Genomic DNA, 12893 nt, shown 5'->3' on the forward strand with positions numbered 1-12893 from the left:
TTGTTGTTCCAACAAATGAATATCAACTAAAATGTAAAATCAATTTAATTCTCATTTCTTCAATCAATTTGCATATAAATCTTTCAAAAATGTGATCCAAACACTTTTTTTTAAATTACACGCATGTGCAAGTCATTTTCCTGTGGCATTATGGGGAAAAAAAGGATGCGTTTTTAGCATTTCACCTACAAGTACATTCGCACGTATTTGCCAGTCAAAATGTTTTACTCGGCATTAGCAGTTCCATTCTTCCGCTTAGCATGTGCAAATTGGCTTTATTTGAAATGAAAGTAACTGTTTATGAAGATTTACGAGTGGCATGTTCAGCGTTTTAGCAGATCGTGTGCTACACAAACGGATGTAACCTGTGCACATTTCGGTCCCAAATGCTTAGTAGCGTTCCCAAAATTCAATCCTACCACCCCACACCCAGGAAAAAAACGCATCTGCAAAATTGAGGCAACTCGATCATTAGGCAGTAACTGGACTGATGGATCAATACGTGTAATCAGCGCCACGGCAATTAAAAGAACGAGAAACAAAACACATTTCTCATGAGAACACGTTGAAATGACTCGAGAGGGAATGATCCTGAATGGCGCACTTCCTAAATTGAATTGAGTGTGCGCGTATTGCGTGCGCATCCAAAAACTGCAGTCATGCCAAAAAGACGCAGGTGGGCGCTTTTTCGAACACGTGGTCAAAATCAAAACGGATTGTTTTTCTCACGTGCACCTTGGACTGTCAGGCTGAAAAACGGCATTTCTGAAGCACAGCAGTTCTTGATATTGCGTTTCTTTCTTATCCTTACAATAGTCATCGTTTCATGGGTGGCTTTGTCTGTTCGGGGGTTTTTTTTTCAGCGCAGCGCATTTGGGTGTCATTTCCTCAAGTTTTACACAAGTGGTCATTTGTTTTGGTGGAATTCAAAATACAGAGCTCGCCAGTGGTGACGTGAATGGAGAGGGAGCGCGCGTGCCTGCATGTGCGTGTGTGCGTGCGTGCGTGCGTGCGCGCCAAAATCTTCCTGTGTGGGCGGGAAGGATTGTGCAATCAAAGTGAAGATTCGGGAGAGGGAGCAGATACAAAGTAGAAAAGCCCTTCAACACCACTCGCCTCCGGACAGCGTCTGAAACGGTGGAGTGGATGGGGAAAAGAATCGCGGGAGATTTGCTGGAAGGCTGCAAACTGGAACTGGAAGTTCAAATGTGCACTTGTTGTCCGCACACGCCCTCGGGCATTCGTGTCTAGTTTGCGCCGACAAACTAAAGAAGCGTGAGGGGCAAACCACCAAATCACTGGACGGCCACAACGTAAGTTTTCGAATCACTTGGAAGATTTTTACGGTAATCCGCGTTTCATTTCTGCACACGCGTGTGTGTGTGATTCCAGCGTGCATTAGAGTTACACGAACATGTCGGTGCGTCTCCGTTGCACACACTCGGCTGTTTTCCTCTTTTGATCATGCTTGGGAGTCTTGAACACCCCGGTGTTGTAGTGATGAAACAATGTGCGTAATGAGCATTTGATTGCCATAATGGCCTCAACGCGCACGTGGACTACGAAGCCTCTTCTGATATGTCGACCCATAAATCTTTGAGAGAGGCGTTCATTTCTCCGTCATCACACGTTCAACAGATGAATGACAAAAGGCTTCCGAGCGCAAACGAGCCTTCACTCGGCCATACAACGGAGCCCTTTATCGGCTGCATGTATTGGAGCCCCGTGCGCCCCCAACCCCCTTTCCGCTCTACTTGGCTCGGCGGTGCACCTCACACAGACATACACGAGGAATCCATATAGATCTCATCGCGGGGAATCCAGATAGATGCGGGAATCCACATCAACACGGCGGAACTTCAAAGTAAGGCAATGCAAACGAGGTTGCATTGCGCATTACCGCAGGCGCGCTAGAAAGAACGTGCGCTCTTTCAGCGAGTTGTTCTTGCGCAGTGACGATGAGCCGCGGTTGCGTTTCATCACTTTCAAGCCTGGCTTGACGTCTCTTATGTCAGAAGCCTCTTTCTTGTGTGTTCGCATCACTGTCGGCTAATATGCATGTTGTGCATTCCTCTCATATTTTATACGCATTGAACTGTCTCCTGATGCGAGCAGTAACCGTAAAGTAGCCCATACAAGACTTTCTGCAATTACTGTTGATGGTTTCAAAGGTTCACTTTGTCAACATATGGATAATGTATTCCTCTGCGGTTGTCAGTTAGTGATCATGAATAGAGTCTGCAGAGTACCTTGCTGCAAAAAGGCAAACATCCATTTGATTTGACGGCAAAAGTTGTTTACGGGAACCTGCCCCCAGATTCATCATATTTTACGTTCAGACACACGAAACCTCAAATTGCTTGTTAAAAGTAGATGTCAAAACAACAATTATGGAAAAGAGCAACGAGCTGTTGGCAAGAAAGAAGATTAGAAACAAATCACACAGGCAGTGAGCAATTTTGGATTTGCTAAAACCTGCCTCTCAAAAATAAAAACAAACCAAAACACGATTTAGGCCTACATTTGCACACATTGCTAAATTGCTTCAAATTTGCTTGACAAGCTGTGCGTAAAAATCTTTAAAAAAAAAAAAAACACCATCAGGAAAACTGTTACTTTTCATCATCTGAAATAGTATTACTCATGAAAAAAAGCTCCATGGGCCTCGTATTGGAACAATGTGGCTTCTCAGGCAGAGACGTACAATATATCAAACCGCGTGATGAGAAAGTATCGGAATATCGATTCAAATTCTCACACTTTATAAAATGCTGCAGCTGTTAGCAGCAACATACTCATGAAGTGGCTCTTGTGAGTATTTCTCTTTCTGCACATGTTGCAATCTGTGTTGGCTCAGACCTTTCTGCATGGGGGTTACACAGCTTCAAGAAACATGTCCGTTACAGTCGCTCGTGGTGGTTAAATTACCCGTGGGTTTGAATGGAGTCCAAATGATTGGTTGGTCATAAGTCCTGTGACTGATCACCACGGCTTGAGTGATTACCCATCAGTCACTGATGGGTAATCACTCAAGCATTTGTGATGCTTGAGTGGTGGTGGTGGTGATGCTCCAATGGTGGGTGAACAATAGAGGGCGCCATCAGTCCCCAGAAGACATGAAAAATTCAAATATACAAATGAAATAATAACATTCTTATGATGTAGTTTTCCTGAAATGCTGTTACATTTACAGCATGTTACGAGCCACATGACTTCCAAAAAGTTCAACGTTTGTCTCTTCAATCCAGAGAATATTCGCCCAAAAGTCAAGTCTTGGGAATCATGCAGATATACAGTGTATATATATACTGTATATATTTTTTTATACACATTTTTTTTTCTATCGCGAAGTTAAAGCGATGTTTATGTCCTTTTTGGTCAGCAGTGGTTCTCGCCTTGGATCTCTGATTTGGAGGTCATCTTGCCCGGTCTCTTCCACATTGATGAGTCATCAGTACTCACCTCAACTGAGCTGAGGGAGGCCGGCAGTTTTTTAGATGTCCTGGGTTCCTTCGTGACCTACTGGATGAGTTGTAGCTGTGCTCTTGGGGGCGATTTTTGTTCACCATTGTTCCATGTTTTCTCCATTTGTGGATAAATGATTTTACCGTGGTTTGATGAATCCTAAAGCTATGGATAAAGCTTTGTAACTCTTCCCAGACTAAGAGATGTTCATTGCATTCTCTACTGTTCTTGAGTTTCTTTGTATTGTGGCATTTTGTTGAGATCTTTTGCCAAGTTCATTATTCAAGACGTGCTCTATTGATCTCTTGACTGAACCGGTCTGGAGGTAATCAGGCTTGGGTGAGGTCAGTAAAAAGGAACACAGTTTGAAATAAAATTAAATTCATGATTTAACAAATGAGCCAAGTACATTTTCTTTCCACAGGGATAGCCATCTTAGATTTTTTTTTCTTTAATAAATCAAATCACCATTTGCAAAGTGAATCCTAGCTTTACTTGGGTGATCATTAACTGATATTTACATTTAGTGAATAAAGCGGAGTAACTGTGGAAAAACATTTTTCAAATATACATGGCTCCCCATCTGAAGAAAAAAAAAATCCCAAACAAAGCGGCACTGTATACGTGTATCGCACCTCTCACGCTTCTGTCTTGTCAAATAGATTTCCCAGCATACTGACATGTAGTAAAGCTGTTAAAAAGTAAGCTGTTTGCATTTGGTTCCCATCACCGAGGTGTATTCCTCGTGAGGGGTTAACAGAGGATCAGTTACGGGATAAAGACAATGGCTGCAGAATTTACTGTCAACTGAAAAGAACCCCGAAAAATGTCTTGTCTCAGGGGACTACCTGGATGTTCCCATTAAGAGGCAACGCTTGGCGAAGCGGCAGTAAACAAAGGAAGAAATAGACTGTCAGCACAAGGGCCGCTTCTTTCAAGCTTTACATCTTAAAAGATGATTTCCTTCATGCTTGTGCAATTGCCTGCTGCTGCAGCTTTGTGTGATACGTCACGTCCCTCCAGTGCCTCTTACACCGAGTGGCTAACTTGAGCTCAGATATCGGCACGGAAGCTCCAAAAAAAAAAAAAAGCAAGACAATATATAGTCCGCTTTTGTTCCATGTCACTGCTTTATGTTCAGAGTGCGCTCGCTCTCCCTGCGTGACCTCAGCTGGCTGACCATCGAGTCTCCCAAACAAAAGCACAACATGTTCTGTCCTATCTCCATTCTATTTTCTAAACGGCTTATTCCTCTTCTGGGCAATTGGTTGTTTTAAGACTTTGTCATTTCTGCTGTGCGTGTGACTTTTGGTGAAATGTCTTTTTCTCTGAAGCTTTACGATACTCTCCTCATCATGATTTTTATTATTTTGACTTCAAAATGGCGCCGCGAGAGTGGCTGCCTTTCCAGCAGCTCCTATATTTTGTTGTTCCACTTCTTCCTTTCATAACTTTGCTGCTGCGAATTGGGAATTTCTCCATTGCGAGACTAATAAAGGTTTTCTTATCTTATCTTTTCTTATCTTATTTTTCCGAATTTCAGACTTGACGGCGTTTTTATGGGAGGGGATGAACTCCGAGAGCACATTTTTATCGGCAAAAAGAGGTTGAACATTTCCGAGATAAATGACGCTGTTTTGCTAAGTCTTTCACTCAGTCTTAAGGCTCCAAGAAAACTCCCAATCTCCCACTCTTTTCTACATTTTATTGGTAAGTCATGGACCCCCGAGCGGATTCATAATGCCGATTCCAAGTTCTGTTCCCATCGCAAACATGAAGTACAGGAAATGTGTGACAAGTATTTGTCACAGTCATTGTTGTACTTGTAAAATGCTACGACACCACACGCACTCGTCCACTAAAAGTGCTTTAGTGCACATTTTAAACAGGCAAAATGTATTCAAATGTGAAACGGAGCACAAGGGATCGTTGCCATTACACAAACAAAACATGCCTGCATATTTTACGACCAAGGAGGATGAGCACGTTTCTTTCTCTGACATGCGCTGATGTTGAGCTCCTCTTTTATGCTCCTGTGGTGCCAGTTCTTAAACAATGCTTCATCTGTTGCCCTGGTAACAGCTGTGAAGACTGCTTTGCCCTATCAGGTGCATTGTATGCAAGCGATATTTCTCTTCATTATAATTGCACATCTCCAAACTTGCTCAGAAAAGCTTTTTGTCAGGCAACTATGACACTTTGTCATATCTCCATTGAAGCGTCAAAAGTTCTTAATCATACGTATTCATGCATGAAGGAGGCATGATGATGTCATGATTTATTTCGTAAAAGGTCACATAGTGGCAGAGGTTGCGGTGCCCTAGGGTGTCTATTCATAGATGTAGACAAAAACAACAATGATGATTAATGGTTTTGATACATTTACCACGCCACATTATCTATTTATTATCTCTTCGAATCAAAGTATGCAGTTTCCTTGCAAGTGCTGATCGCAGATGACTGCAATGCTACCATGCCACTTTGCCTGTACCTGAGAAATCCCAACAAGGATTTGACATGACAGTATGTGCCTTTTAGAGTCCCCCCTGACAAAAAAGTCAATTCCAGTAAGTTTGGCCTCATCTTGTTTTCTCAGATTTTCTTCATGGATGGCATTAACGTTTACATTTCATCAAATGCCCCATCTAAAGTTACACATTTTGACCTCACTTTCACCTTGTATTCAAGCCTTTTTGATCACCTGCTCCGTCAACGCGAAACTTTACTGCCGCGTTCAGTGTGACAACCAATAGATATCTTTGAAATCTTTATGAAGTGCTGATATTCAAAGCAGAAAGACACCACGTGATGGAGGAGGTCCAACAGAAAGGCCCAAGTCTGCTGGCCTAGCATAAAATCACTGCTGGCGACGGGCGGTAACTGTGTCGTGATTACCGCATGCGTCATGAAAAGCGGAACCAAAACCAGTTGCAAATGTTAGCAAACAAATGACTCAAAGAAGGGGAGACAAAACAACTTTTAAAACCATAAAATTATGACGGCGACAGCTTGAAGGCATTTTCCTTACTCGACTACGGTAATATTAAGAGGGTCAGTAGTCACTGAGTACTTGCCTGTTCTCACTGCTTCCCTCTCATCATCAGAGCGCAAATCATTTTAAAACGACGGGAGGTGTTGAAAAGTGAACCACAGGTACCTCGAATGTATCACTCATCTGTGATCATTGAGACTTATACTGAAGAGCAAGCACAGTTGCATGCTGGTAGGTACAAAAGAAGGCGTGGGAACTCATGTGTATTCAGATTGGGTGGAATATAAAGTCGGATTTTGCGACATCTGGAATTGACGCCAAATGTATATTTTATGTCCATTTTCCATTTGTTTCTTTTTCTGGATTTATTGTTCACTAGTTTGTTGTTTGGTAGACAAGCAGGCCCTCAGTGTTGTACCTGAATGAATTCATTTCTTTGATTGAACATAAACTGATCGTCATGTATTTTCGCTTCGTGAACGTTCCTGTGAGTGAGCTCATTCTGGGACCAATGAACGTTTTTTTGAGTGGCATTTTATTTTTGTTTAAGAGTGCCAGATTTTCTCTTGTTAGACTACAAGGACAAAAGACAGCTATACACATTGCAAACCAGTCTTAATTAGGCAGAAAGGCAAACCCCGCCCCCAACAGTCGCACGGTGCAGACATCATCAAAATGCGGTGCGTGTTTGGAGGGAAAAAGACAAAACAAAAACAAAAAACAACGTGCGATGATGCACAGCAGTGCTCTGATTAGGCCCGTTCTCTGTCTCGGCAAACGATAGGGTATCGTTTTAATGTTCAAGAATTTTATGAGAAGGTCAAAGAGGATTCAGGAGGGCGAAAAAAAAAATCAGATTGTAAGTTGTGTGCAAACTTTGCCCGCCTAGTTTCAAAAAGCAAAAAGCAAATACGGACTTCAATTACATCAATAGCAAACCTGAAACGCCACATTGATTTAAAGCACAGCAAAGTGGGCCGGTACTCCGTTCACTTAAAACACCGAATCTCATTTTGCGCCAGCTCTGTTCTGCACTGAATGCTGATAGATCCACCACTAAGATGAGATTTTCGCATTACCTTACCAGTGCGCTGAAGAGTCTAACTGACTGCATATAATGGCTGATATACAGTAGCTGTAAGCATGAGAATAATACTGGACGTGATTAATGGCGGCCCGGTGTCCTCCTCATTGTATCCACAATCCAAAGTGAGCAGAGAGGATTTGGATAAATATGAGGAAGCAGAATGTCATCGTCCCCGAGCAAAAGGCATCCATCAACATATTGACTTTAGAGATCCTGCTCCAGGTCACTGTTGATTGCTTTGCACAAATTAGCCTCTCTGTGAGACAAATCGAAAAAACACAGCAAGCCACTGGAGGGAGGAGGACGCTTTTGTCTTCCTTGTTAACACTTGTTTTGTGCAGTTTGGCCAAACAATCGCACCCTCAACAACTTTTCTGAGCTATGTTTATTTAACAAGATGGAATTGTAAAGGGCGAGACTGCCGTTCGAGGCCTCGGTCGCCTCTGTGTTTTGCTTCATAATGGGCCTGGAGGGCTGCAGAGTGCACCGCAGGTCCACTTAATGGCGTGCTGATGTTTGAGCCCATTACTCAGAGAATCCTTGTCACTGCCCTTGCCCCCTCAACATGCGAACCCCCCTACCCCCACGTTCCCCAAGTCACACTGCCACCCCAGCCTTCAGAAGTTCATCGGAGCTCACTCCCCCGTAATGAGATGTCTGCATACACACAAAGTCCTGATTAGGAATGCAGCGGCTGCAGTATGGGATGCTGAGTCTACCACTCCCAGCTTTCATGTTTGACACCTGTAAGTGGGGGATTATAAAACTACGCCGGCTCGCTTTGCATGCACACGCACGCGTTTATACACACATGAACAGCAGACGGCGGTCTGCAAAGGCGACTACAAAGCCTTGCACACAGAATAAGGAAAACAAACGCGAGGATGTGTGCATGTATAATTCCAAATCATGAAAATTAGGTTGGAGAAAAGAGCTGTAAAAAATTAACGTTGCATTATACAAGACCTTTTCATGGCTCATAACTACATACACTACTTTATTCATGAAGGTGCTGATTTAAAAAAAACATTCTGCTGTTTAATAATGTTTGAGGGGACTTTCATTTAATACAAAGGGCTAGAAAACAAAAGGGAGGGTTCACTGACTCCGACAGAAAATTGGGCACTCAGCTCCAGTACGGAAAAACCCCCCCGATGCTTTGATATGCACATACTCTTAGCGCAATAAAGCTCAAATGTCACAGTAAAACGAAAGCAGTCAGTGCTTGTGTTCTGCCTCGGAAGTTGCTAATTGGTCCGCACACTATAAAAAGAAAATGCACAGCCATGAAGTTTAGCTGCAACATTTGCTAAATGCGCTGGATGCTTGGTTGTTGCCTTCAGAGGCGACAGTCAAGCTGCTCATATACAATCACAACTAATCATGTTTTCCAAATTTGTGGTTCGTTGGATCCAGCAGAACGAAGTTGCTCGGTATTTTCCTCAGGTCTGCACGGACAGAGAACAACCTCAATGAGCTGTTATGATCCATATTTGTTTTATTACTCAAGTTAACGCCGACTGCCCACTTCTGATGGTTCCTCTTTTTGTTTACAACACAGCAGTAATGGAGACTCTCTGGACATTTCTTAGTTGATGCAAACACTATTCGAGACCCTGGCTGTTGCACAGCTCATTACCCGCATGTGGTCTCACACACACACACACACACACACACACAGAGTATAAAACTAGCAGAGTCAAAATGCTGCAGGGTGTTTTTCTCTGGATGTCTTCTTCATGTAGAGAAGTATTAGAACATGGCATGGGGTGCATTTGATTGATATATTGGCACGTTCCAGTCGATTTAGCTCGACTTGTACGGTTAACGCCGCCGAAGTGGGAATATTCATGCAAGGCTTTTGTGTATGTTCTCGTTGAAAATAGCGTATTAGTCATTTCAAAGTGTCTCCTTTTGATCTTTATGAAATGGAGATGTGACCAAACCGTAGCAGTCCCAACTCATTGCAGCAGTAATCCTCAACCGAATATCGGCACCCCTTTGGATCAGTTACACCGCACTGACTCCTCTGTGAATTTAGAGTTTGTGATTTGCATCCAGTTGCTCCATTTTTGTTGAAAGCAACTGTTACTTAATGTGTTTTGTCCCTTCTAAATGTCAAATAGTTTATATTGTGTACATTTATATTTCATGGAGACAAACTACAATGTCTTCCACAAAATCGTGCTTGTTCACAGGGCTGTAGTCAAGTCAAGTCAAGCCGGAGTCCACAAGATTCGAATCCAAGTCCAGATGAGATCATGAGTAAAACTCAAGACAGAAAAAATTGCTGCTAAATCAGTACCGCCAAGTTAGAAAAATCTCATTTTGCTCTACAGTCTTCTAAAAAACAGCAAAAACAATTTCAAAAACAATGTTACTTTCTTAATAGTGGTTGACCTCGGGGGAGAGACGAGGAGGCTATTGGGCACCAGGGGAACAGCAAACTGCACCGAGCTAAAGAAAGAACATGAACTTGTCGCTGCGATTGAGCTTGGTGTTCCCTCGCGGTCAGTTTAACCAATCAGATGGCTATTTCGATAATTTATTCAACTTGATTTCAAGTTTCTTTTGAAGGTGAACATTAATTTTCAGGAGTGAAAACATAGTTGGACTCAGTCGAGTCTTTAAAAATATTTTGCGAGTCCAATGGCTGAGTCTGAGACAAGTCGGAGACAATTTAAAAAAACAACAACGACAACAAAAGTGTTGAGTACGGTCTACAGCCGTGCTCAATCGACGATGATAAATTAAAAGCATATCTTGTCTGTAATTTCTTATATATGAGCACTCTGACACAACAAAAATATAAGTAATATAAATATTAAAGGCGAGCCCACACTCCCATTTGTGTCCATTTGCTTTTGAAGATTCCATATCACAGCTGTGTGCTGCGATCATCTCAGGCCCTTACTGTATACTGTAATCACATTCCGTCAGCTATTGGAACACGAGGGTTGATATAGATTGCATGTTGGTATACTTCTATTCGCTGTACCATATTTTTGTCCCTTTCAGCCTTGATCAATTCTAGCAGATGAATTAGTGTTGCTGTTGTTGTCTGCAGCACTGGAAGCAGGCACACCTACTACAAGGGAAAGAGAGAAATAAAGAGAAATACACAGTCAATAAAGAAGTGTTACCATCCTGAAAAATGTAATGAGCAATCTGTGTGCAATTCAAAACAGATCATAACAAACTCTGGCAAATCAGCTGGTGTTCGTTGACCTTTTCCATCACTTCAAACTTTGTTTTGGGCTTGCGCTGAGCTTCCAAATTTTCCATGATGAAAACCATTTTAATAGTGCGGCCTCAACCTCTTTTACACCTATTGCGAATCATGCTGTGTTCTCCAAAAGAGCGCGCAGAGCATTCCTGCCAACAGTGCAAGGAATCTGTTAGCATGAACACGCAATTTTAATGCCTGCTCTTCAGGATCTTAATAAAGCTGGTGTGAGAAGATTTGACAGATAGACCCATTTTGTCTTGTACCAGCTCTCCACCAGAGATTCACAAATTATACGAGATAATTTACAGCTACCAGCTCAGTTAATTGCCTCTAATCCAATTGATTCATTTCATGAGCCACAGGTTTATTGTAATGCCACATTCACTCACAGAGGACTCGTGCTTGCTGTTTGAAGGCAATTACCTTTTCGAGCAGGTGTACTGACTGTGCGGACGAGAACAGCTACTTTGTCATCTCAGTGTATGAGAGTGCCCTAGCAACCACCCGTACAGAGCTACTTCAAATGAAATGCTCCATCTCTGTCATCACGCATACATTCCCACCATCATGGGGTGCTGTACATCCACCGCACTGCCATCCATAATGTGCGAGTACCTGCCAGGAAGTTAGATGTTTTAGATTGATTTGCCAGACTGTACCTGTAATATTCAGTACTGTACTTCATCCTTGACATCAATTGGTAATGTGTTATTTTATTTAAAAAAAAATATATATATATTTTTTAAATTTATTTTTTTACATAATGTTTGGAGCGCAACAAGTCGAAAAACGACCAGGGTTTGTATTAAATATCCATCAGGTCAGGTTTCAAAAATACAACGTCATATCATTAAACAAAAAATAAATAAATAAAATATTCATTTTAAATGATGCCCTTTTTGGATATCAACCAAGTATAGATTTTATTTACATTATTATTTTATTTTAATGATTCTAATTTATGTTTATAAATCACTTATTAAAGTTAGTGACTGGACACTGCTTCTGATCAGACTTGTCAGGACAGTAGTGGAAAAGTTTTTTTGGAGGAGGGGTTTAGACGGTTCCATGTCTACTTTGTTTTCTGCCATCTGCTACTGTGGTCACCAGTAATTCTGCTGCCATTAGCGGCAGGGCGATTTTTCTATTGTCCACATGTGAATGCAGCACCTACCCCACACCGAGCACTCCTGTCAACCGGCACGTAAAAATCAAAATGAGACGTTTTCCTCTGGCGGCACTCTTTGCTCAGTGCCCTTATGGACACAAGAATCACCGCTGCTTTTACAATTCTATAATTGATCTATTTAATGATTCACCATGTGGTTAATGTTCTTTCTCATGGTCTTCTATATTTTAAAAAATATTCAGGACACCGGGGTGGCTCGGTGGGCCAGTGGTTAGCATGTCAACCTCAGAGTGCAGAGGTCGTGGGTTCGTTCCTGACTCTGGCCTTCCTGTGTGGAGTTTGCATGTTCGCTCTGTGCCTGCACGGGTTTTCTCCAGGTACTCCGGTTTCCTCCCACATTCCAAAAACATGCATGGCACTCAAAATTATCCTTTGGTGTGAGCGCGGATGGTTGTTCGTCTCCGTGTGCCCTGCGATTGGCTGGCAACCAGTTCAGGGTGTGGGCTCCAGCATGCCCCGCGACCCTTGAGAGGATTAATCGGTTCAGAAAATGGATGAATGGATATTCAGCACACTATTGCAAGACAACAGTAACTCGTTATTTTATTAGTAGCTTTTTAGCTGACCTGAATATTTACAAGCCTCCTCTTGATACGCTGACATAACTTAACTACTGTCTTAACCCTTGAAAACCTGTTTTTCATCCCTGGAAAATCTATCTCCTGCCCCTGAGAGCTTTCCTTTTTGCCTCTCCATCTTTAGCTCTCTGTCATCAAACGTTTCCAATGGAAACACTTGTGCTCGAGCGTGTGCTCGAGGGACAGCACACTGGAGCGCCTGTGTATATGTGTGTGTGTGTGTGTGTGTGTGTGTGTGTGTGTGAGGGGATGAGGTGAGAGCAGAGGAGCTGAGGGTCACGGAACAAAGGGGCGCCTAATCAGTCACATGCCTCTGTTATTGATCATATCATTACATGTGAAGAAACAGCTGT

At 42.4% G+C, this 12893-nt stretch overlaps 1 protein-coding gene across 1 annotated transcript in view; it reads left to right on the top strand.

Annotated features, from left to right (window-relative positions):
- Positions 1–1108: 1108 nt before the first annotated feature.
- Positions 1109–12893, top strand: part of LOC147210713 (metabotropic glutamate receptor 4-like) — a 139947-nt gene continuing 128162 nt past the window's right edge. Inside the window, exon 1 of the mRNA XM_086115350.1 lies at positions 1109–1313. The gene's annotated coding sequence lies outside the window, so the exon portion shown is untranslated. The remainder of the gene's footprint in view (positions 1314–12893) is intronic.

The sequence above is a fragment of the Hippocampus guttulatus genome, chromosome 1 (genome assembly GCF_054856545.1).
Source record: "Hippocampus guttulatus isolate MCC_2025c chromosome 1, RoL_Hgut_1.0, whole genome shotgun sequence".
Lineage (NCBI taxonomy): Eukaryota > Metazoa > Chordata > Actinopteri > Syngnathiformes > Syngnathidae > Hippocampus > Hippocampus guttulatus.